Below are 17,176 nucleotides of genomic sequence, written 5' to 3'. Positions count from 1 at the left end.
CCAAAATGAATTAATTTTGTTTCTACTTTCAACAAATTCTTCCAATTCATCCCATATACTAGGATCTTTTTTGAGAAAATTTGCAGAAATTTCCAAAAAATTCATCGTATTTTGAGAAACAAAATCCGAATGCGTACAAGAAGTCAACTTATCGATCGTAGATACTTTCAATTTTATTTTTCTTACTATGTCCGTCGTACTATGTCTTTTCTCTCATCAGTAGATGTTTCTGGGTCGAAAAAAGCCAGAGCGACTAGTTCTTCACTCAAGTACCATAGATGATTTGCAAATCTTGAAGCCGCAGCCATATACACATTTCTTGATTGATCAGGAAAGCATCTCGTAAAGTTATCAATTTTTGCCAGGTTTAGATCATTTTGTGCTGCTGATGATGGTAAAGTAGCTTCAAACCAAAACCAAATGTAAACTCGTAAAATAAAAGCACGCATTACTGGAATTTTCGCCTTTCATCATCGGTCATGTCAAATTGGGCTCTAAACCGCCATATTTTAAGACAATATATTGCTTTCGCCATCCACGTGGCATTGCTATGTGCTCCTGGTGGCGAAAATTTAATTCTTTTCACACCAAGAAATGATAAAGATAAATTTAGCAACGCTTTATAGTCTTGTTGCTGCTGTTGAATATCGAGTTGGTTTTTCAAAAATTAATCAAATTTTGTGTTTCATCACCAAGGATCTCAATAATGTTTTCGTCTACCATATTTTCATCAAAGGATTGATCCATAGTAGGCCATGCCGATTTAAATTTTATAAAAATACTTGAAGAAGGGCCTTTTGAAGGAAATAGTTTTTCCCAAGCTGCTGTCATCAAAACTTCGGCAATATGATGCCTACACGCCAGCCATAAAAAATCACTGCCAATCCGCTTCTCGATTAGGGTAGAAGCGCTTTTTTTAATTCCTGTATTTGCTGCTGTTGTATCAAATTCAATTGCACAGATGCGATCGCTTAGTTCCCATGCATTCATAAATTTGCAAACTTCGTTTGCCTGTCTTTCACCAGTTCCAGAAGACAATTTTGGGACTCCAAGCAGCTGAACATTTGCTCCAGAAGATACCAAAACTGGCAATCTTTCTACTTTGTCAGTACCTGAAAAGAAAAAAAAATCAGATGGATTCGTTTAAAAAAAAAGTTTAAAATATGTTCCAAATAGCTTCTTTAAAAAAACAAATACTACCAAACATAATCTAAATTTGTAGGAAAGAAATTTCAAATAACAAAAAAACCTATCGATTACTTCAAATCATGCTTAATTAGAAGATATCCAAAAATCATAACACAGAATAACACATTTCAATGCTATAAAAAATACTCAAATATATTACCTGTGAGATCTTGAAGCAGCTTTTCATCCCAATGTACAACAAGTGGTCCATTTAGATCAAAATTGCTTTGGATATTTTAAGCAATCTCTTCGCGATATTCTGCACGGGCCCTTGAGATTGTTTGTCTGCTAACGGTAAAATCGTCTGAAAAATAAATAAAGTTGATAAATATTTTGTTTTAGTTACAAGATACTATCAATATAATAAAATTAAACTCAAGGAGGAAGAACAATACAATAAAACTACTGTTAAGGAGAACTTACCTAAGTTTAGTCCAGCACTTGTTAAAACCGAAGAAATAACATACATTGCATTTCGGTCGCTTAGTCCAATACGGTCTAGGGTGGCAGCTAGTATAGGAGTCATTATTTTTGATTTACTTCGCTCGGAAAACGCTCTACTAGTGGAGGGTTTCTCATCTGGAAGCAAGACATAAAAATATTGACATATAGTAGAAATTTCCATCTTATTTGATTATATTCTTACCTCCTCTATCAATAGTAAAAACGCTGGTAGCTGATTGAGATTCCAAGGAAGGCTCTGGTTCCGTTGTTGGTTCTTGGTTGGTTCTTCGATTTTGCCTTTCTTAACTCTCGCAAAGGCAGATCCAGGCCTTACAACTTCCCCCAACTCCCCTTCGGTTTTAATAAAATTTAATGCAGCTCGTCGAGCAATGTCAAACAATCGATCCAAATTATTAATGAAACTAGACTCTTGCTCTTTCTGTTTATCTCCCGTAAATCATTTTAGGAGCTTAACAACAGCATTCTAGTGTTGCATTAGAGGAATTCTGTATTTCTCCCAAAAAAATTGAAGTTCAGTTACTACAGTTTTAGCAGCTGGTTTTATACTCAAGTGTTGATTTTTCATTATAAAACGCATCCGACCAAGCACAAGGGTGCTTGGTGGCCTTGTGTCACTGCTTCTGCCTCATAAGCAGGAGATTAAGGGTTTGATCCCTGGCCCTTTCCAATTTCCTATTAGATAATTTCGTTAATCATATAACTCAATCTCTTTGCAAATCAAATTCTCATTGCTAGCAAGTATGATTCTAAATATAGAATTGTTATAAAAAGCTGCCTGTTACTTAGTAGCAGTAAATAAAATGTAAAAATAGATTGGTATTCATTTGTACCTGCATACGAATGCTATATACGGTCGCTATGCTCGTGCAGGCCTCATACAAGTAAGAATGTGCGAGTAGCGATGGTGTGGTAGACGTGTGCGTGGTATTAGAATCCAATAGCATTCAAATTCTAATTGTAAAAATGCATCCCATTAGAATTCACTTTAATACTTTCTCATTACTCTAGTACTTCTAATTCTCATTCATATATTCCTATCCCATAGATCGCATCACTTACCAAAGTGAATCCAGATAATATATCCCTTCATACTAACACAATATCCTATCCTAAGACTATCGTGGAAATGCAGAGGTATACTCGGTCTCTAGTAGCAACGAGAGATGAACTAATAATCCTTTCTTCCCTTGATGACCGTAAGGACGTGGTCGGCGCCGTAATTGACTTAGTAAAATGCATTGAATTTCTGAAATTTGCTCATTGAGAATGATAGCTAAACCCAAGCTCCATTCAATTGGTTCCCTGTGCAATTTTCGCAAGTTCTAATCAATCACGGAGTAGCAACTACGAATTGTACGGTTATCCTGCTCATGCTCATAAAACGCATCCGACCATTTACACCTTTAAAACTTTCAATTAGGACAACAAGTTCCATACTTAATTCTTCCTTAGATTTTGAATCCATTTTATGTATTCCACTTGCACGATCAAATATCACTTCACAAAAGCAAGAAGCACATTTTTTTGCAGGACCAGTGGTTTTGGAGATACAACGATTTGAAGAGTGAAAAATTAGTTACGTTATGTCGAGGTATACCTGTAGAAATAAAGAGCTTTTATTTGATTTGTTAATACAACAAATAGGCCTAATGATTTGGGAGTTACGATTTTATGAAAAATTAAAATTCCTGGAATGATCGATTTTTCTGAATACCCTATATTGAAATTGGTCACCATAAAAATAATAAAATGGGTCCAATATTGTTCTATAAGGAACAATCCTACCAAATATAAGGTAATTTTGAGGGATGATATCAATAATTTTGGAACTGGATGGCTGTATATTTTTGTTTGAGGCTAACAAAATAAATGGAAGAAGTACTTAATTTATTTCGTGTATTTACATTCACGGTTCGAAAATTGAACTCCAAATTTTGTGTTCTTCAATTTATGTCAATTTTGAGTAAATTTTTTTAGCGTGTTAGCTCAAAGATAAAACGACGCCAGAAAATTGCGAGATTAAACATCGAACAATATCCCGGATGTGTTTTTCTACTAAAAAAAAAGATTCCCCCCCTTGCCTCCCCTTTATTCACCCCCTCCATCTCTAGCTACACTACTGTACAGAGGACGGAAAGTATTTACCAATCGGATAAAAATTCGCGAGATTGCGTGATAATCATGCATTTAATTTCGCACGGCACCGAATACGCCTGCATCGCCGCCGCAATGGTCGGTGGTACGTTGTTCTCATTTTAAACACCCCTGGGGGACACGCTCGAAACCCTCGACTTTGGATGCTTATAACTTGGCCAATTTCAAAGGGATTTACATCCGGTCTTCACCAGTGTCCACAACAGGAATCCGTCGACTACAGCGCCACCTAGAAGCAAAAAACTGAAACGGTTGCGTTTCCCCATACATTTGGATCACTTTTCCCATACAAACTTTATACAAACTTTGAGCCATTTGCGCACGCCAACCACTGGACCGAATGAGCTGAAATTTTCAGGGGAGCTTCTGGGACCCCCATACTGTCATTTAAGGGTGCAAGGTTTGAAATTCAGGATTTCATGCATTTTGGGCACCCTACAGCCACCAAGCAAAGAAAGCAGGTTACAAGCTTTCGGCGAGTATATTAAGGATTCACGGATTAAGGATTACGGATTCAGTCCTGTGCGATAAATCACTTTACTCCTTTGAAACGTGTTTAGATTTCAGATAATTTATCAATTTGTAAAATGTGCATACATATTCAATGACTAATGTTCAACTGAATATTGACTGTCTAGAGCCGACTATGAATGTGTCTGGAAGTGAACTGACAATTGAAGAAAGGTGGACTTCACCAAAAATTTTCGATTATTTTACACTCTGGTTCCTACAAAATTTCATGGACCTACTATTTCCCAAATTTGAATTAAGCTCTAAATACTGAACTATTGTAGAACTGAAATTTTCGCTTCTCAGTACCTCTCTCCGATGATTTGAGGCACAAAGGCACCGAATTTCGCAAAACCCAACTGACAAAAGTTTTGAATTTTTCCAACGATCATTTTGATGTAATAAAAAGTATATGTCACCGCAATAAATTTTGCAGGAAGAATTCCAGAAATTCCTTTGGAAATTTATCCAGCAATTCCTTTGGAAGTTCCCGGAGGAACTTTCGGAGGAATTCCCGGAGGAACTTCCGGAGGAATTCCCGGAGGAACTTCCGGAGGAATTCCCGGAGGAACTTCCGGAGGAATTCCCGGAGGAACTTCCGGAGAAATTCCCGGAGAAATTCCCGGAGCAACTTCCGGAGGAACTTCCGGAGGAACTTTCGGAGGAACTTCCGGAGGAATTCCCGGAGGAACTTCCGGAGGAATTCCCGGAGGAACTTCCGGAAGAATTCCCGGAGGAATTCCCGGAGGAACTTCCGGAGGAACTTCCGGAGGAATTCCCGGAGGAACTTCCGGAGGAATTCCCGGAGGAACTTCCGGAGGAATTCCCGGAGGAACTTCCGGAGGAATTCCCGGAGGAACTTCCGGGTTTTATTTTGTTAATGTCGCCTAGAATTATCTGTTTTTGAAGCGTATTATTTTACCAACTGACTATTTTTTACGTTCATAAGTTTGGTCATTGTCCCTGTCAGCACAGTAAAGTGAAATACAGTTAGTTTTCGCGATCGTTTAGTGTAATTCGCTGTTAATTTTCGGAGTCTGAAGTGTGTTGTTTGTAAACGCCATCGTAGCCATCAGCATCATTCACCACTTGATCCCGCACGAAGATATCTCCAAAGCAGAAATGGATACAAAAAAACAATGCGGCACCTGTGGATTGGATGTGAACGATCAGGAACCAGTACGCTGCGGTTTCTGTGAGGCTTACTTCCACATTAGCCAGCAATGCTGTGGAATAAATCTACGAGCATGTAAGGACATATTTGCTCAAGGGAAAGTATTGTTTATCTGCCCCCCATGCAGAAACATACTGGACGGTAGAAGAATCCGCGCTTATGTTGCTGACGTAAGCCCTTCCGAATCGATGGTTACAAATAGCCTTACTACACAGTTGCAACAATTATCTGGCATGGTTGAAGTGCTAAGCAAAAAAGTGGACAACATCTCTTCTGCACCGTCACAAAATACTGGTCCAATTTTTTCGCCAATGATCGCTGTACCAAACCAAAACAAGACACCCATCTGGTCAAGAATGAGCACGAAACGTCGTCGTGGAGATTTTGGCCAATCAATACGACCATCAGCGAACAAAGGCACAAAGGCGATGGATTTTAGTGATCTTTCCATTCCCTCAATCATACCCGCAGCGCCGACACCAACATTCTGGCTCTACCTATCTGGTTTCCATCCGATGATCAATGAGAAAGATGTATTCCCGGAGGAACTTCCGGAGGAATTCCCGGAGGAACTTTCGGAGGAACTTCCGGAGGAATTCCCGGAGGAACTTCCGGAGGAATTCCCGGAGGAACTTCCGGAGGAATTCCCGGAGGAACTTCCGGAGGAATTCCCGGAGGAACTTCCGGAGGAATTCCCGGAGGAACTTCCGGAGGAATTCCCGGAGGAACTTCCGGAGGAATTCCCGGAGGAACTTCCGGAGGAATTCCCGGAGGAACTTCCGGAGGAATTCCCGGAGGAACTTCCGGAGGAATTCCCGGAGGAACTTCCGGAGGAATAATAAATAACAGACAGACATAGTAATCGGCAAGTTTTATTTTGTTAATGTCGCCTAGAATTATCTGTTTTTGAAGCGTATTATTTTACCAACTGACTATTTTTTACGTTCATAAGTTTGGTCATTGTCCCTGTCAGCACAGTAAAGTGAAATACAGTTAGTTTTCGCGATCGTTTAGTGTAATTCGCTGTTAATTTTCGGAGTCTGAAGTGTGTTGTTTGTAAACGCCATCGTAGCCATCAGCATCATTCACCACTTGATCCCGCACGAAGATATCTCCAAAGCAGAAATGGATAAAAAACAATGCGGCACCTGTGGATTGGATGTGAACGATCTGGAACCAGTACGCTGCGGTTTCTGTGAGGCTTACTTCCACATTAGCCAGCAATGCTGTGGAATAAATCTACGAGCATGTAAGGACATATTTGCTCAAGGGAAAGTATTGTTTATCTGCCCCCCATGCAGAAACATACTGGACGGTAGAAGAATCCGCGCTTATGTTGCTGACGTAAGCCCTTCCGAATCGATGGTTACAAATAGCCTTACTACACAGTTGCAACAATTATCTGGCATGGTTGAAGTGCTAAGCAAAAAAGTGGACAACATCTCTTCTGCACCGTCACAAAATACTGGTCCAATTTTTTCGCCAATGATCGCTGTACCAAACCAAAACAAGACACCCATCTGGTCAAGAATGAGCACGAAACGTCGTCGTGGAGATTTTGGCCAATCAATACGACCATCAGCGAACAAAGGCGATGGATTTTAGTGATCTTTCCATTCCCTCAATCATACCCGCAGCGCCGACACCAACATTCTGGCTCTACCTATCTGGTTTCCATCCGATGATCAATGAGAAAGATGTAGAAAAGATTGTTTCTCGTTGCTTAAACGTGAATGATGGAATGAAAGTTATTCGACTCGTACCTAAAGGGATGGATGTGTCAAACATGAGCTTCGTATCATTTAAAATTGGTCTTGATCCTGCTTCCAAGCCTCAAGCACTCAACGCTGAGAATTGGCCGGACGGTTTGTTGTATCGGGAATTCATTGATCAACCAAAAAACATGTCACAGCGGATTTACAACCCTACACGAGAGAATCTGCCTTCGACCTCTCTGGACAGCCCTGCAACGACGATCTAAACCCAATGCTATGTATTTCGGATGGTGGGAGCCCCTATTGGGTTCCCGCCAAAGGCGAGTATCCAAATGAATTTCAAACTCTTCCTACGCCCATTGATTGTTCGTTGCAGCCCATATGCGATTACGTAAATGATGCCATCTGGATTTATTACCAAAATGTACGTGGATTGAGGACGAAAACAGACAACCTGCTGCTGGCGGCATCCGACTGTAATTTTGACGCGATCATCATGACCGAGACTGGATTGGACGATTGTATTACTGCACAACAGCTGTTTGGTTCACGCTTCAATGTTTTCCGCTGTGATCGTAGTCCTGCAAACAGTAGCAAATCTCGCTTTGGTGGTGTTCTTATCGCTATTGCACAGCGGTATGCCAGCCGTATTGTACACACCAATTGTGGACAAGGGCTAGAACAAATTTGTGTTTCGTCTACAATCAAAGGTAGGAGAGTTATTATGTGCGCTATCTACATTCCACCGGACAAAAGTCGTGATGTAGATGTAATTATGGTATGGACTACTTGTGTCTTGGTCAAAGAAATACTGTATCCAACTCGCTCGATCGCGTCCTTGATCTGGTATTCTGTTTGTCGAATTGTGTGGCTAATGTAAGTTGTTGTGTGGCGCCGCTTCTACCTGTGGATTCTCATCACCCTCCTGTTGAGATCTCTCTGCCAGCGCTAGCAAAATGTGACGAACCGGTGAACAGACAAAATGAGCGCCGAAAAACTGATTTTGCGAGTCTTCTGGATTATTTGATGACCGTCGACTGGCATTTGATTTCCGCAATGAATGACGTCGACGACATGGCGGAAGGTTTTTGCTCTGTTTTGAACGATTGGCTCTCTTCGCACGAATCCGGCCGCCAATTTCTCCTGCCTGCAGTACTAGAGGTTTGAAAGAATTAAGAAGAGTGCGAAATGCTTGCCAAAGACAGCTACGACGTGAAAGAACGCCTGCCAACAAGCTAAGTTTTAAGCAAGCCAATAATGCGTATCGTTTTTTGAATAGCACACTCTACAAATCATATGTATTGCAAACAAATCTTCGACGACACCCACGAGGATTCTGGAGCTTTGTCAATTCAAAACGGAAAAGCGCGGCGATCCCATCGAGCGTATATCTGAATTCATCATCTGCTGCGTCTACCGATGAGTCCTGCAAACTATTTGCCGAGCATTTCGCATCCATATTCGCATCGAGTAAGACTTCAAAGTTGGAAATTGATGAAGCTATCCGGGATGTACCTGTTAATATGGTCGAGCTTGGATTATTTGCCATCAACCCAGAAATGGTTTCATTGGCAGCAAAAAAACTGAAACGTTCATTTGTAGCTGGTCCAGACGGTTTTCCTGCAGTTGTAATATGCCGGTGCATTGACGCTTTAGCACAACCATTGTGTGATATTTTCAACTGTTCACTCCGCCAGGCAAAATTTCCTCGCATTTGGAAGCAGTCGTTCGTAACACCAGTCTTCAAACGCGGTGATAGCCACAATGTTGCTAATTATCGTGGTATCACAAGCCTCTCGGCTGCTTCAAAGTTATTTGAGATTATAATGTGCGGAGCAATCCTGGATGCTTCAAAAAACTATATATCCACTAGAGTGGGGCGCAGTTGTATGAAAAAACGCAAACTTAATCCGATCAAGTGAGATCAAGGTTTTTCTGAATCGTTTCAGGACCCCAATCAACTGTGCAAAATATGGGCTCGATTGGTTGCAACCTCGCATGCCGCATCACGTTTCAAATTTACATGGAGATTAGTATGGGAAAACGTACTTTTTCACATTTTGCTCTTAGCAGCTTCAATTTATCATCAATCACGTGACTCAATACGTTAGCATATAGTCTGGAAGATGCCGAAAGACTTTGCCGAAGAAGGTACGTAGCTAGAAAGTCTACAAAAAATGTTATTACGTTTCGAAAATTGATTGTTCAAACCATATGCAAGAAATCAATGTTACTGCCAGCACTACCAGACAACTTATGGTTATCGGAGGGCAAAACCCATCTTCCTTCTTGTCGGATTTTTTTCTTTGTAAAATGATTCCGGATAGCTCCCATTAGCTCTAAAGCCCTATAAGATCATTTTTTTTATATAACACTCAGTTAAAATAGTGGTCAACGTAGTACGGCAGTGCTGGCAGAATAAACGATTTTTTGCATGTGGTTTGAACACTCTATGTTCGAAGCGTTATAACTTTTTTCGTGGACGCTCCAGCAACGTGCCTTCTTCAGCAAAGTTTTTCGGCATCCTTTGGGTTATACTTTAACGCAATGTGCCACTTGGTTTACGATGAACTGAAACCTCTAGTAGTAGAAATGTAAATGTATACGTTCTCCCATACTAATTTCCATACAAACTTCGAACGCGATGCGGAAAGCGAGGAAGCAATCAATCGGTCCCAAATTCTGCACAGTTGTTCAGGACCCAGAATGGCTTCGAAAAACCATTGATTTGAAAAAATGACCATGACGCCCCACTCTAATATCCACCAATCAACACGGATTTCTGCCCGGGCGATCGGTTACCTCGAATTTGTTGAGTTTTACATCAAAGTGTATCTCGAGTATGGAGGACAAAGCGCAAGTCGATACTGTCTACACCGATTTGAAAGCAGCTTTCGACAAAATCTACCACGAAATTCTGCTACACAAATTATCCCGCCTCGGATTATCTACGCAACTGGTATCTTGGCTGAAATCCTATCTTATGGATCGGCAGCTTCGGGTAAAGATCGATGGTTATGTGTCAGCGCCTCTCACAAACAGATCTGGTGTACCGCAAGGTAGCAATCTTGGACCGCTACTGTTCGTTCTTTTCTTCAATGATGCTGCTTTGGGCCTTGGTGAATGTTTCAAACTTGTCTACGCTGATGACATGAAGCTTTACATTGTTGTACGAACGTTGGATGATTGCCAGGCTCTACAAATATCGTTAACTCTATTTGCCGACTGGTGCCGTAGGAATAAACTGACTGTCAGCGTGGAAAAATGCCAAGTGATAATATTTCACCGTACCATATCTCCAATATTGTTCGACTATCATATCGATGGCAAAATTCTTGACAGGGTCTCAAGTGTGACTGACCTTGGGATCATGCTGGACTCAAGAATGACTTTTGATTTGCACCGTTCAGCGATAATTTCGAAGGCAACAAGGCAGCTAGGCTTCATTTCTAAGGTTGCGAAGGATTTCTCTGATCCACACTGCTGGAAATCATTGTACTGTGTGTATTATACTGGTTCTCGGGACGTGAATATTATGTACGTAAAATAAATCGGACAGCATGTCCAACCAGCTGAGTTCCACTATCACGAATGCCTCCGCTCTTCATCTTTATTATGCATTATATATAGTTTACACATTTCGCTTAGTCTAGGTAGCCCTATGTTTATTCTAAAGACGTATTGTCTAGTGATGTGTACAGGTAAGGTTGAGAGGTTGAGGTGCAGGTAAGTTTATTTGTTCTTGACATTGGATGCCGCTATGTCTGAGTTTATTATGTTCTGATGGTAATGGTAATGGTAATTGATAAACTATTAGCTGCTGAAACTGATGCCCCCGACCTTCTATCCATGATGAACTTCCGTGTACCGAATAGATCACTGCGGAATACTACTTTACTACAACCACGCTACCATCGAACGGTGTTTGGATACAATGAACCGATCTCGGCATGTATTCGCGCATTCACGGCTGTCGAAGATTTATTCGAGTTCGATGAGTCAACCACATGTTTCGTAAATCGGGTTAAACGTTTGTTAAACTAGTAATAAGTTTTTATTTCTATTAAGACTGTTTGTCAGATAGACCATTTTAAATACAAATTCCCGGAGGAACTTCCGGAGGAATTCCCGGAGGAACTTCCGGAGGAATTCCCGGGGGAACTTCCGGAGGAATTCCCGGAGGAACTTCCTGGGGAAACTTCCGAAGGAATTCCTGGAGGAACTTTCGGAGAAATTCTTATTTGTCTTATTTGTCTTGATTGTCGTATTTGTCTCATTTTTTTTTGTCTTGATTGTCTTATTTGTCTCATTTATCTTTTTTGTCTCATTTGTCTTATTTGTGTTATTTGTCTTATTTGTCTTGTTTGTCCTATTTGTCTTATTTGTCTTGTTTGTCTTATTTGTCTTATTTATCTTACTTACACCAGCACCACTGTTATCACCCAAATACTTTTCAAAGCTTGTGTAGTAACCTTGTACAGAAATCCTCTCACGATATTTTCTAATGTTGTTCTAGAAACGGCTCATGTTTTCATTTTCCAAAACCAGCTGGAGTTTGTTTATTTTGATTTCCTCATTGCGTGATTGGTCGGCGCTGCTGCTGTTCTCTCGCCGAACCACTGCATGAGTGATAAATTTCTTCCCCATTGTTGCCAATCCCTTTTGTTCTCCGTTTACGGCAAATTCTCAAGCATTTGTAAACTGCAAAATGATGAAATAATTTTGGCGACACTGACAGCGTCATTCTGGCGGGCTGAATTGTGCAATTTTCTCTCTAAGAGAGTGCTACCACGTGCTTTTTTAACGGAAAACCCTTCCCTCAGACCTTAAGGATCCGCGTTAAATTCTTCAGACAGATGAACCCCTCGTTAGTTATACACGAAATCATTTTAATGGACTCCTCGATTTTTGTCAATTCTTGACTCACTAAAACTGTCATAACTCCAACATTTCTCAACCGATCATAGAGATCAGCATATCCGTGGGAAGAGGAAGAGTGTTTCCCAATTTGCAATATTAAAAACAGAAGCAGCCAAATTGAATTTAGCCGCCATCTTGGATTTCTTTTTGAAAACTATTCTTCCGCTAAGTTTGCAACCACCTATTTTGAATATTAATACATCGTGGTAAGGCTTAGGGTAAAGCCAGAGTAAACGCGACGAGCGATGCGACGCGACGCGACTCACGTAAAAGAATAACAATCATTATCAACAAGCTGTCAAATTGCACTGTCGCGTCGCGTCGCATCGCACGTCGCGTTTACTCTGGCGGGCACCTTAGCTTATATTGTGTCCAAATATCCATATTATTATCCAAATGTCCATTATGTCCAAAAATCTCAGGTGTATGTTTTTTTCTATCAAAAGCTATGTACGATTTACCAATACTTAAATTCTTGAATTATTTAATACAATAACTTGAATACGGCTCCGTTATGCTCAAAACTTTTGAGCGCTTCAAATAATATACTGTTGTAGATACACCCAATATTTTTTTGACACAGTTAGTATTCTTTAATTTTCCAGTTAACCATAGCTTTTTAAATAACATCTAATTTTTCTTTGATTTTTTGTGATTTTTTTCATGAGGTTAACTCATAGTTTCATTCACGCTGCACTGACTGACGTCGTAGTATCATATTAGCCATAATAATAATGTTCATTGATCAGATGGGCCTTCAAAAATAATTCGGTAAATCGTACATACCTTTGATAGATAAAAAAAAGATACCGTCGTGCGGGGCTTCTTTAGACTCCGGGGGCTACTTTGGAGTTTTGATTTTTTGAAAAAAATAAACGGAAAAAATACCAAATTTGAAACAGAAAGTTGCCATCCAACTATCAACAAGACACCGGATTGGTGATAATGACAATTTTATTGTTATTTTCGTTATAATTCTTGTTTTAAAATGTCCAAAGTAGCCTCTGATTTGTCAAAAGAACCTGCGATTTTAGAACACAAAGCACAATATAAGCTAAGCTTTCCATCGATGTATTAATATTCAAAATCGGTGGTTGCCAACCAGGAGAAAACATAGTTTTCAGAAAGAAATCCAATAAGGCGTCCAAATTCAATTTGGCTGCCCCAATTTCTATTATTGCAAATTTAAGACACATTCTTCCTCTTTCCATCGACATGCTGATCTCTACGATCGGTTGAGATATGTTGTAGTTATGACAGTTTAATTTAAATCTAAGGATTTTTGCTAATAAAAATGTGTGGATTTGAAACGGTTCAAGATCGGTTGGATTCGATTCTGGTTTCCTTCCCGAGCAGGAGCGACGACCTCGATAACAGAAATTGGTATGATTTAGCCTTGCATAAGAGGTAAAATACCAAAAAATAATATCAAAGAATTATATGCAGAATACTTGAGGCATACCATGCTTAAGAATTTCAATACCAAACGAATAATAATTGGTTATGCATTTGGTATTGAAATTCAATTTAATAACTGAGTTTGTTATGGCTCAAGTATTGTTCATATTAATTTTTGGTATTATTCCTTTGGTATTTTACCTCTTATCCAGGGCATAACAGAGTATGGTATCAATAACAAAATTAAGTATTATTGAGCCAATTTCTCCTGCTCGGGTTCGACTGACTTCACTTTAGCGCCAAGCAGACGATTAAATCGTTTGCTTGTGAAGCAGCAATATTTGTATGCCCGGCGAGACTCAGGGCGAGTCCATCAAAACACGCGGAAATAACAAAAGCGAGTCCGACCTATCCGACCACAATTTTCCATCCAAACGGCAAAGCACGCGAAATCCCTCCAAGATACCCAAAAATCCACTAATCCCACCAATCAAAAACTTCCTTCCTCTAAAGTGATTAAGCAAACCTTCAATTCACAGGTGTATTGTCAAGTTCTCAAATTCTCTAGCTTCTTCTTAACAGATTCCAATTGGAATTTCTGCGCACGGCCGTGCTCCTAGGCTTGGTCCCTTTCGCTTTCTACTACACTGTTTACATATAGTATAGATAGATCTGACCTTGAATCATGCTCGCTCAGCTCGAGCTCAGGTTGGTCCAACGATGGATGCGGTGAAGGCGTAGCGGAGCAGTTTCGGCTGAGTACGCCGCCGGTGCGACGATGGCTGTGTTGGTGGCGAGTTTGCCGCCGGTGCGACGAAGTGGTCTAATGGTGCGTGTGCGACGAATGCTGTGAGTTGGCAACGAATCGTGCCGCCGATGCGACGATGGCTGTCCAGTGGTGTTCGTGTGCGACGAGCGCAGTTTCGTGCCGCCGAAGCGACGATGGCTGTCCGTGTGGTAGTGGGTGCGATGTCGGTGCGTCGAAGGTGATTCGCGCTGTAGGGTGTGTGCTTCGCACGATGGCCAACGTGGCGGTGCTCGATCACCCAGCGATGCTGTGGGTGGTTCGCTTGGTGCTGTAGTGTGCGCCGACACTACCTCGTGCAAATCGTTTGGACGTCGATCTGCCAGCTGCCTCGAGGCCAACGAGAAAAGGAGAATGCGTCCGGCTGTTGGCTACCGAATAACGATTCTCGGGAGAAGTGGTGTTCTCCCTGGCCCGTAGGTGCGACGATGAACCACTGGCCCGACGATGAGGCTTAAAGCCTACAAACCGCCAAGGCTTCTGGATTCACCCAGAGGATCCGGAATGGTCGAATCCTCCTACACCTACCTCCGGTTCTAGAACCCGGCAGGAACACCTTCGCGTGAAGGATTTAGATTCCTTCACGAAACAAAAAAGAAGACACACACGTATCGATACAAATACAAATACACAATATAGACGGCACAAAATTCTCCCTCCGAATCAGATTTTTCACGAGCTTACCTGAGCCTCGAGCAGCAGATTCTGAATTTAGTTGGTTTGGCGACAGCTTTAATCTATTCTAAGATCTATAAACGTGACACACAATCTTAATTAAAACTATCTCATCATCATGGCGGATTTACCAACTCACTTTGGAAATCTTCGTTTCCACTCACTGGGCCTACTATTTTTCCACGTTTTTTTTAAATCATTTTCCGAATAATTACTAGAATAATTAAAAAGCAATTATACAATTTTAGGATAATCGTTCGATCTGAGCCTAACTCACATAACTTTTTCAATCAGCTAACCGTCACTTTTCAACTCTCTATAATTTCCACAAACTTTTGGGACCACGTCCACTTTTAATCACTGATCGAATCGGAAAGACTTTTGATTGGGTTTCTTACTTCTTAGTTAGCTTTATTCTATTATAATGATTCAAACAATTGCCGTTAAAATTGAACTCATGAGTAAAACAAATAATTTAATATCGTGAGTGGGCATAAAAATTGTATCGGGATAAGGTAATAGAATAATTTGGCTATCCACCACGAGAAGGCGCGAATATCATAAAACGGCAGAATATGGCTGCGATCTGTAGCTTCTGATTTGAATCAATCTTACTCCAGACGGAAAGGTTGATCAATCGAACTGAAACAGAATATTTTGTCTAATCTTGTAACATAGTTACAGATTTTTGGTAGTGTATGTATAGCATCATCAACGTGCACTGCCCTTCCTTCCACTCCTCCGGTAGCTGTTCGGTTTCCCAGATTCTGACTATCAGTTTGTGCAGGCAAGTGGCCAGCTTTTCCGGGCCCATCTTGATGAGCTCAGCTCCGATACCATCCTTACCAGCTGCTTTATTGGTCTTTAGCTGTTGAATGGCATCCTTAACTTCCCTCAAGGTGGGGGCTGGTTGGCTTCCATCGTCCGCTGAACTGACGTAGTCATCTCCTCCGCTGCCTTGACTTTCACTGCCTGTACTCTCAGCGCCATTCAGATGTTCCTCGTAGTGCTGCTTCCACCTTTCGATCACCACACGTTCGTCCGTCAAGATGCTCCCATCCTTATCCCGGCACATTTCGGCTCGCGGCACGAAGCCTTTGCGGGATGCGTTGAGCTTCTGATAGAACTTGCGTGTATCTTGAGAACGGCACAGCTGTTCCATCTCCTCGCACTCCGCTTCTTCCAGGCGGCGTTTCTTCTCCTGAAAAGGCGGGTCTGCTGTCTCCGCTTCCGTCTATAACGTTCCACGTTCTGCCGGGTACCTTGCTGCAGCGCAACCGCCCGCGCTGCGTCCTTCTCCTCCAGAATCTGTCTGCACTCTTCGTCGAACCAATCGTTCCGTCGACTTCGACCCATATACCCGACGTTGTTCTCCGCTGCGTCGTTAATGGCTGCTTTAACTGTACTCCAGCAGTCCTCAAGAGGGACCCATCGAGCTCACCCTCTTCCGGCAACGCTGCCTCGAGATGCTGCGCGTATGCAGTGGCGACATCAGCTTGCTTCAGTCGCTCTAGGTCGTACCGCGGCGGTCGTCGGTACCGAACATTGTTGATGACGGATAGTTTTGGGCGCAGTTTAACCATCACCAGATAGTGGTCAGAGTCGATGTTAGCGCCACGATATGTCCTGACGTCGATAATGTCGGAGAAGTGCCGTCCATCAATCAGAACGTGGTCGATTTGTGATTCTGTCTGCAGTGGTGATCTCCAGGTGTACCGATACGGGAGGCTGTGTTGGAAGTAGGTGCTACGAATGGCCATATTCTTGGAGGCGGCGAAATCAATTAGTCGTAGGCCGTTTTCGTTCGTCAGCCGGTGAGCGCTGAACTTTCCAATAGTCGGTCTAAACTCCTCCTCTTGGCCAACCTGAGCGTTCAAATCTCCTATGATGATTTTGACGTCGTGTCTTGGGCAGCTGTCGTACTCACGTTCCAGCTGCGCGTAGAATGCGTCCTTGTCATCATCAGTGCTTCCGGAGTGTGGGCTATGGACGTTGATTATGCTGAAGTTGAAGAACCGGCCTTTGATCCTCAACCTGCACATTCTTTCATTGATCGGCCACCACCCGATCACGCGCCTTTGCATATCGCCCATCACTATGAAAGCTGTTCCCAGCTCGTGTGTGTTGCCGCAGCTCTGGTAGATGGTATGATTACCTCTAAACGTTCGCACC

The 17,176-nt window shown here is 41.8% G+C and overlaps 1 long non-coding RNA gene across 1 annotated transcript; it reads right to left on the bottom strand.

Annotated features, from left to right (window-relative positions):
- Window positions 1-690: 690 nt before the first annotated feature.
- On the bottom strand, window positions 691-2,114 carry LOC134224200 (uncharacterized). The gene is made up of 4 exons (XR_009982867.1): window positions 1,835-2,114; window positions 1,612-1,767; window positions 1,349-1,492; window positions 691-1,112 (listed from the first exon to the last, which is right to left on the bottom strand). It is a non-coding gene; the product is annotated as an uncharacterized LOC134224200 (long non-coding RNA).
- Window positions 2,115-17,176: the final 15,062 nt, after the last annotated feature.

This window comes from Armigeres subalbatus, chromosome 3, assembly GCF_024139115.2.
Source record: "Armigeres subalbatus isolate Guangzhou_Male chromosome 3, GZ_Asu_2, whole genome shotgun sequence".
In the NCBI taxonomy this organism is placed as follows: Eukaryota; Metazoa; Arthropoda; class Insecta; order Diptera; family Culicidae; genus Armigeres; species Armigeres subalbatus.
This window is presented reverse-complemented; position numbering and strand designations above follow the sequence as displayed.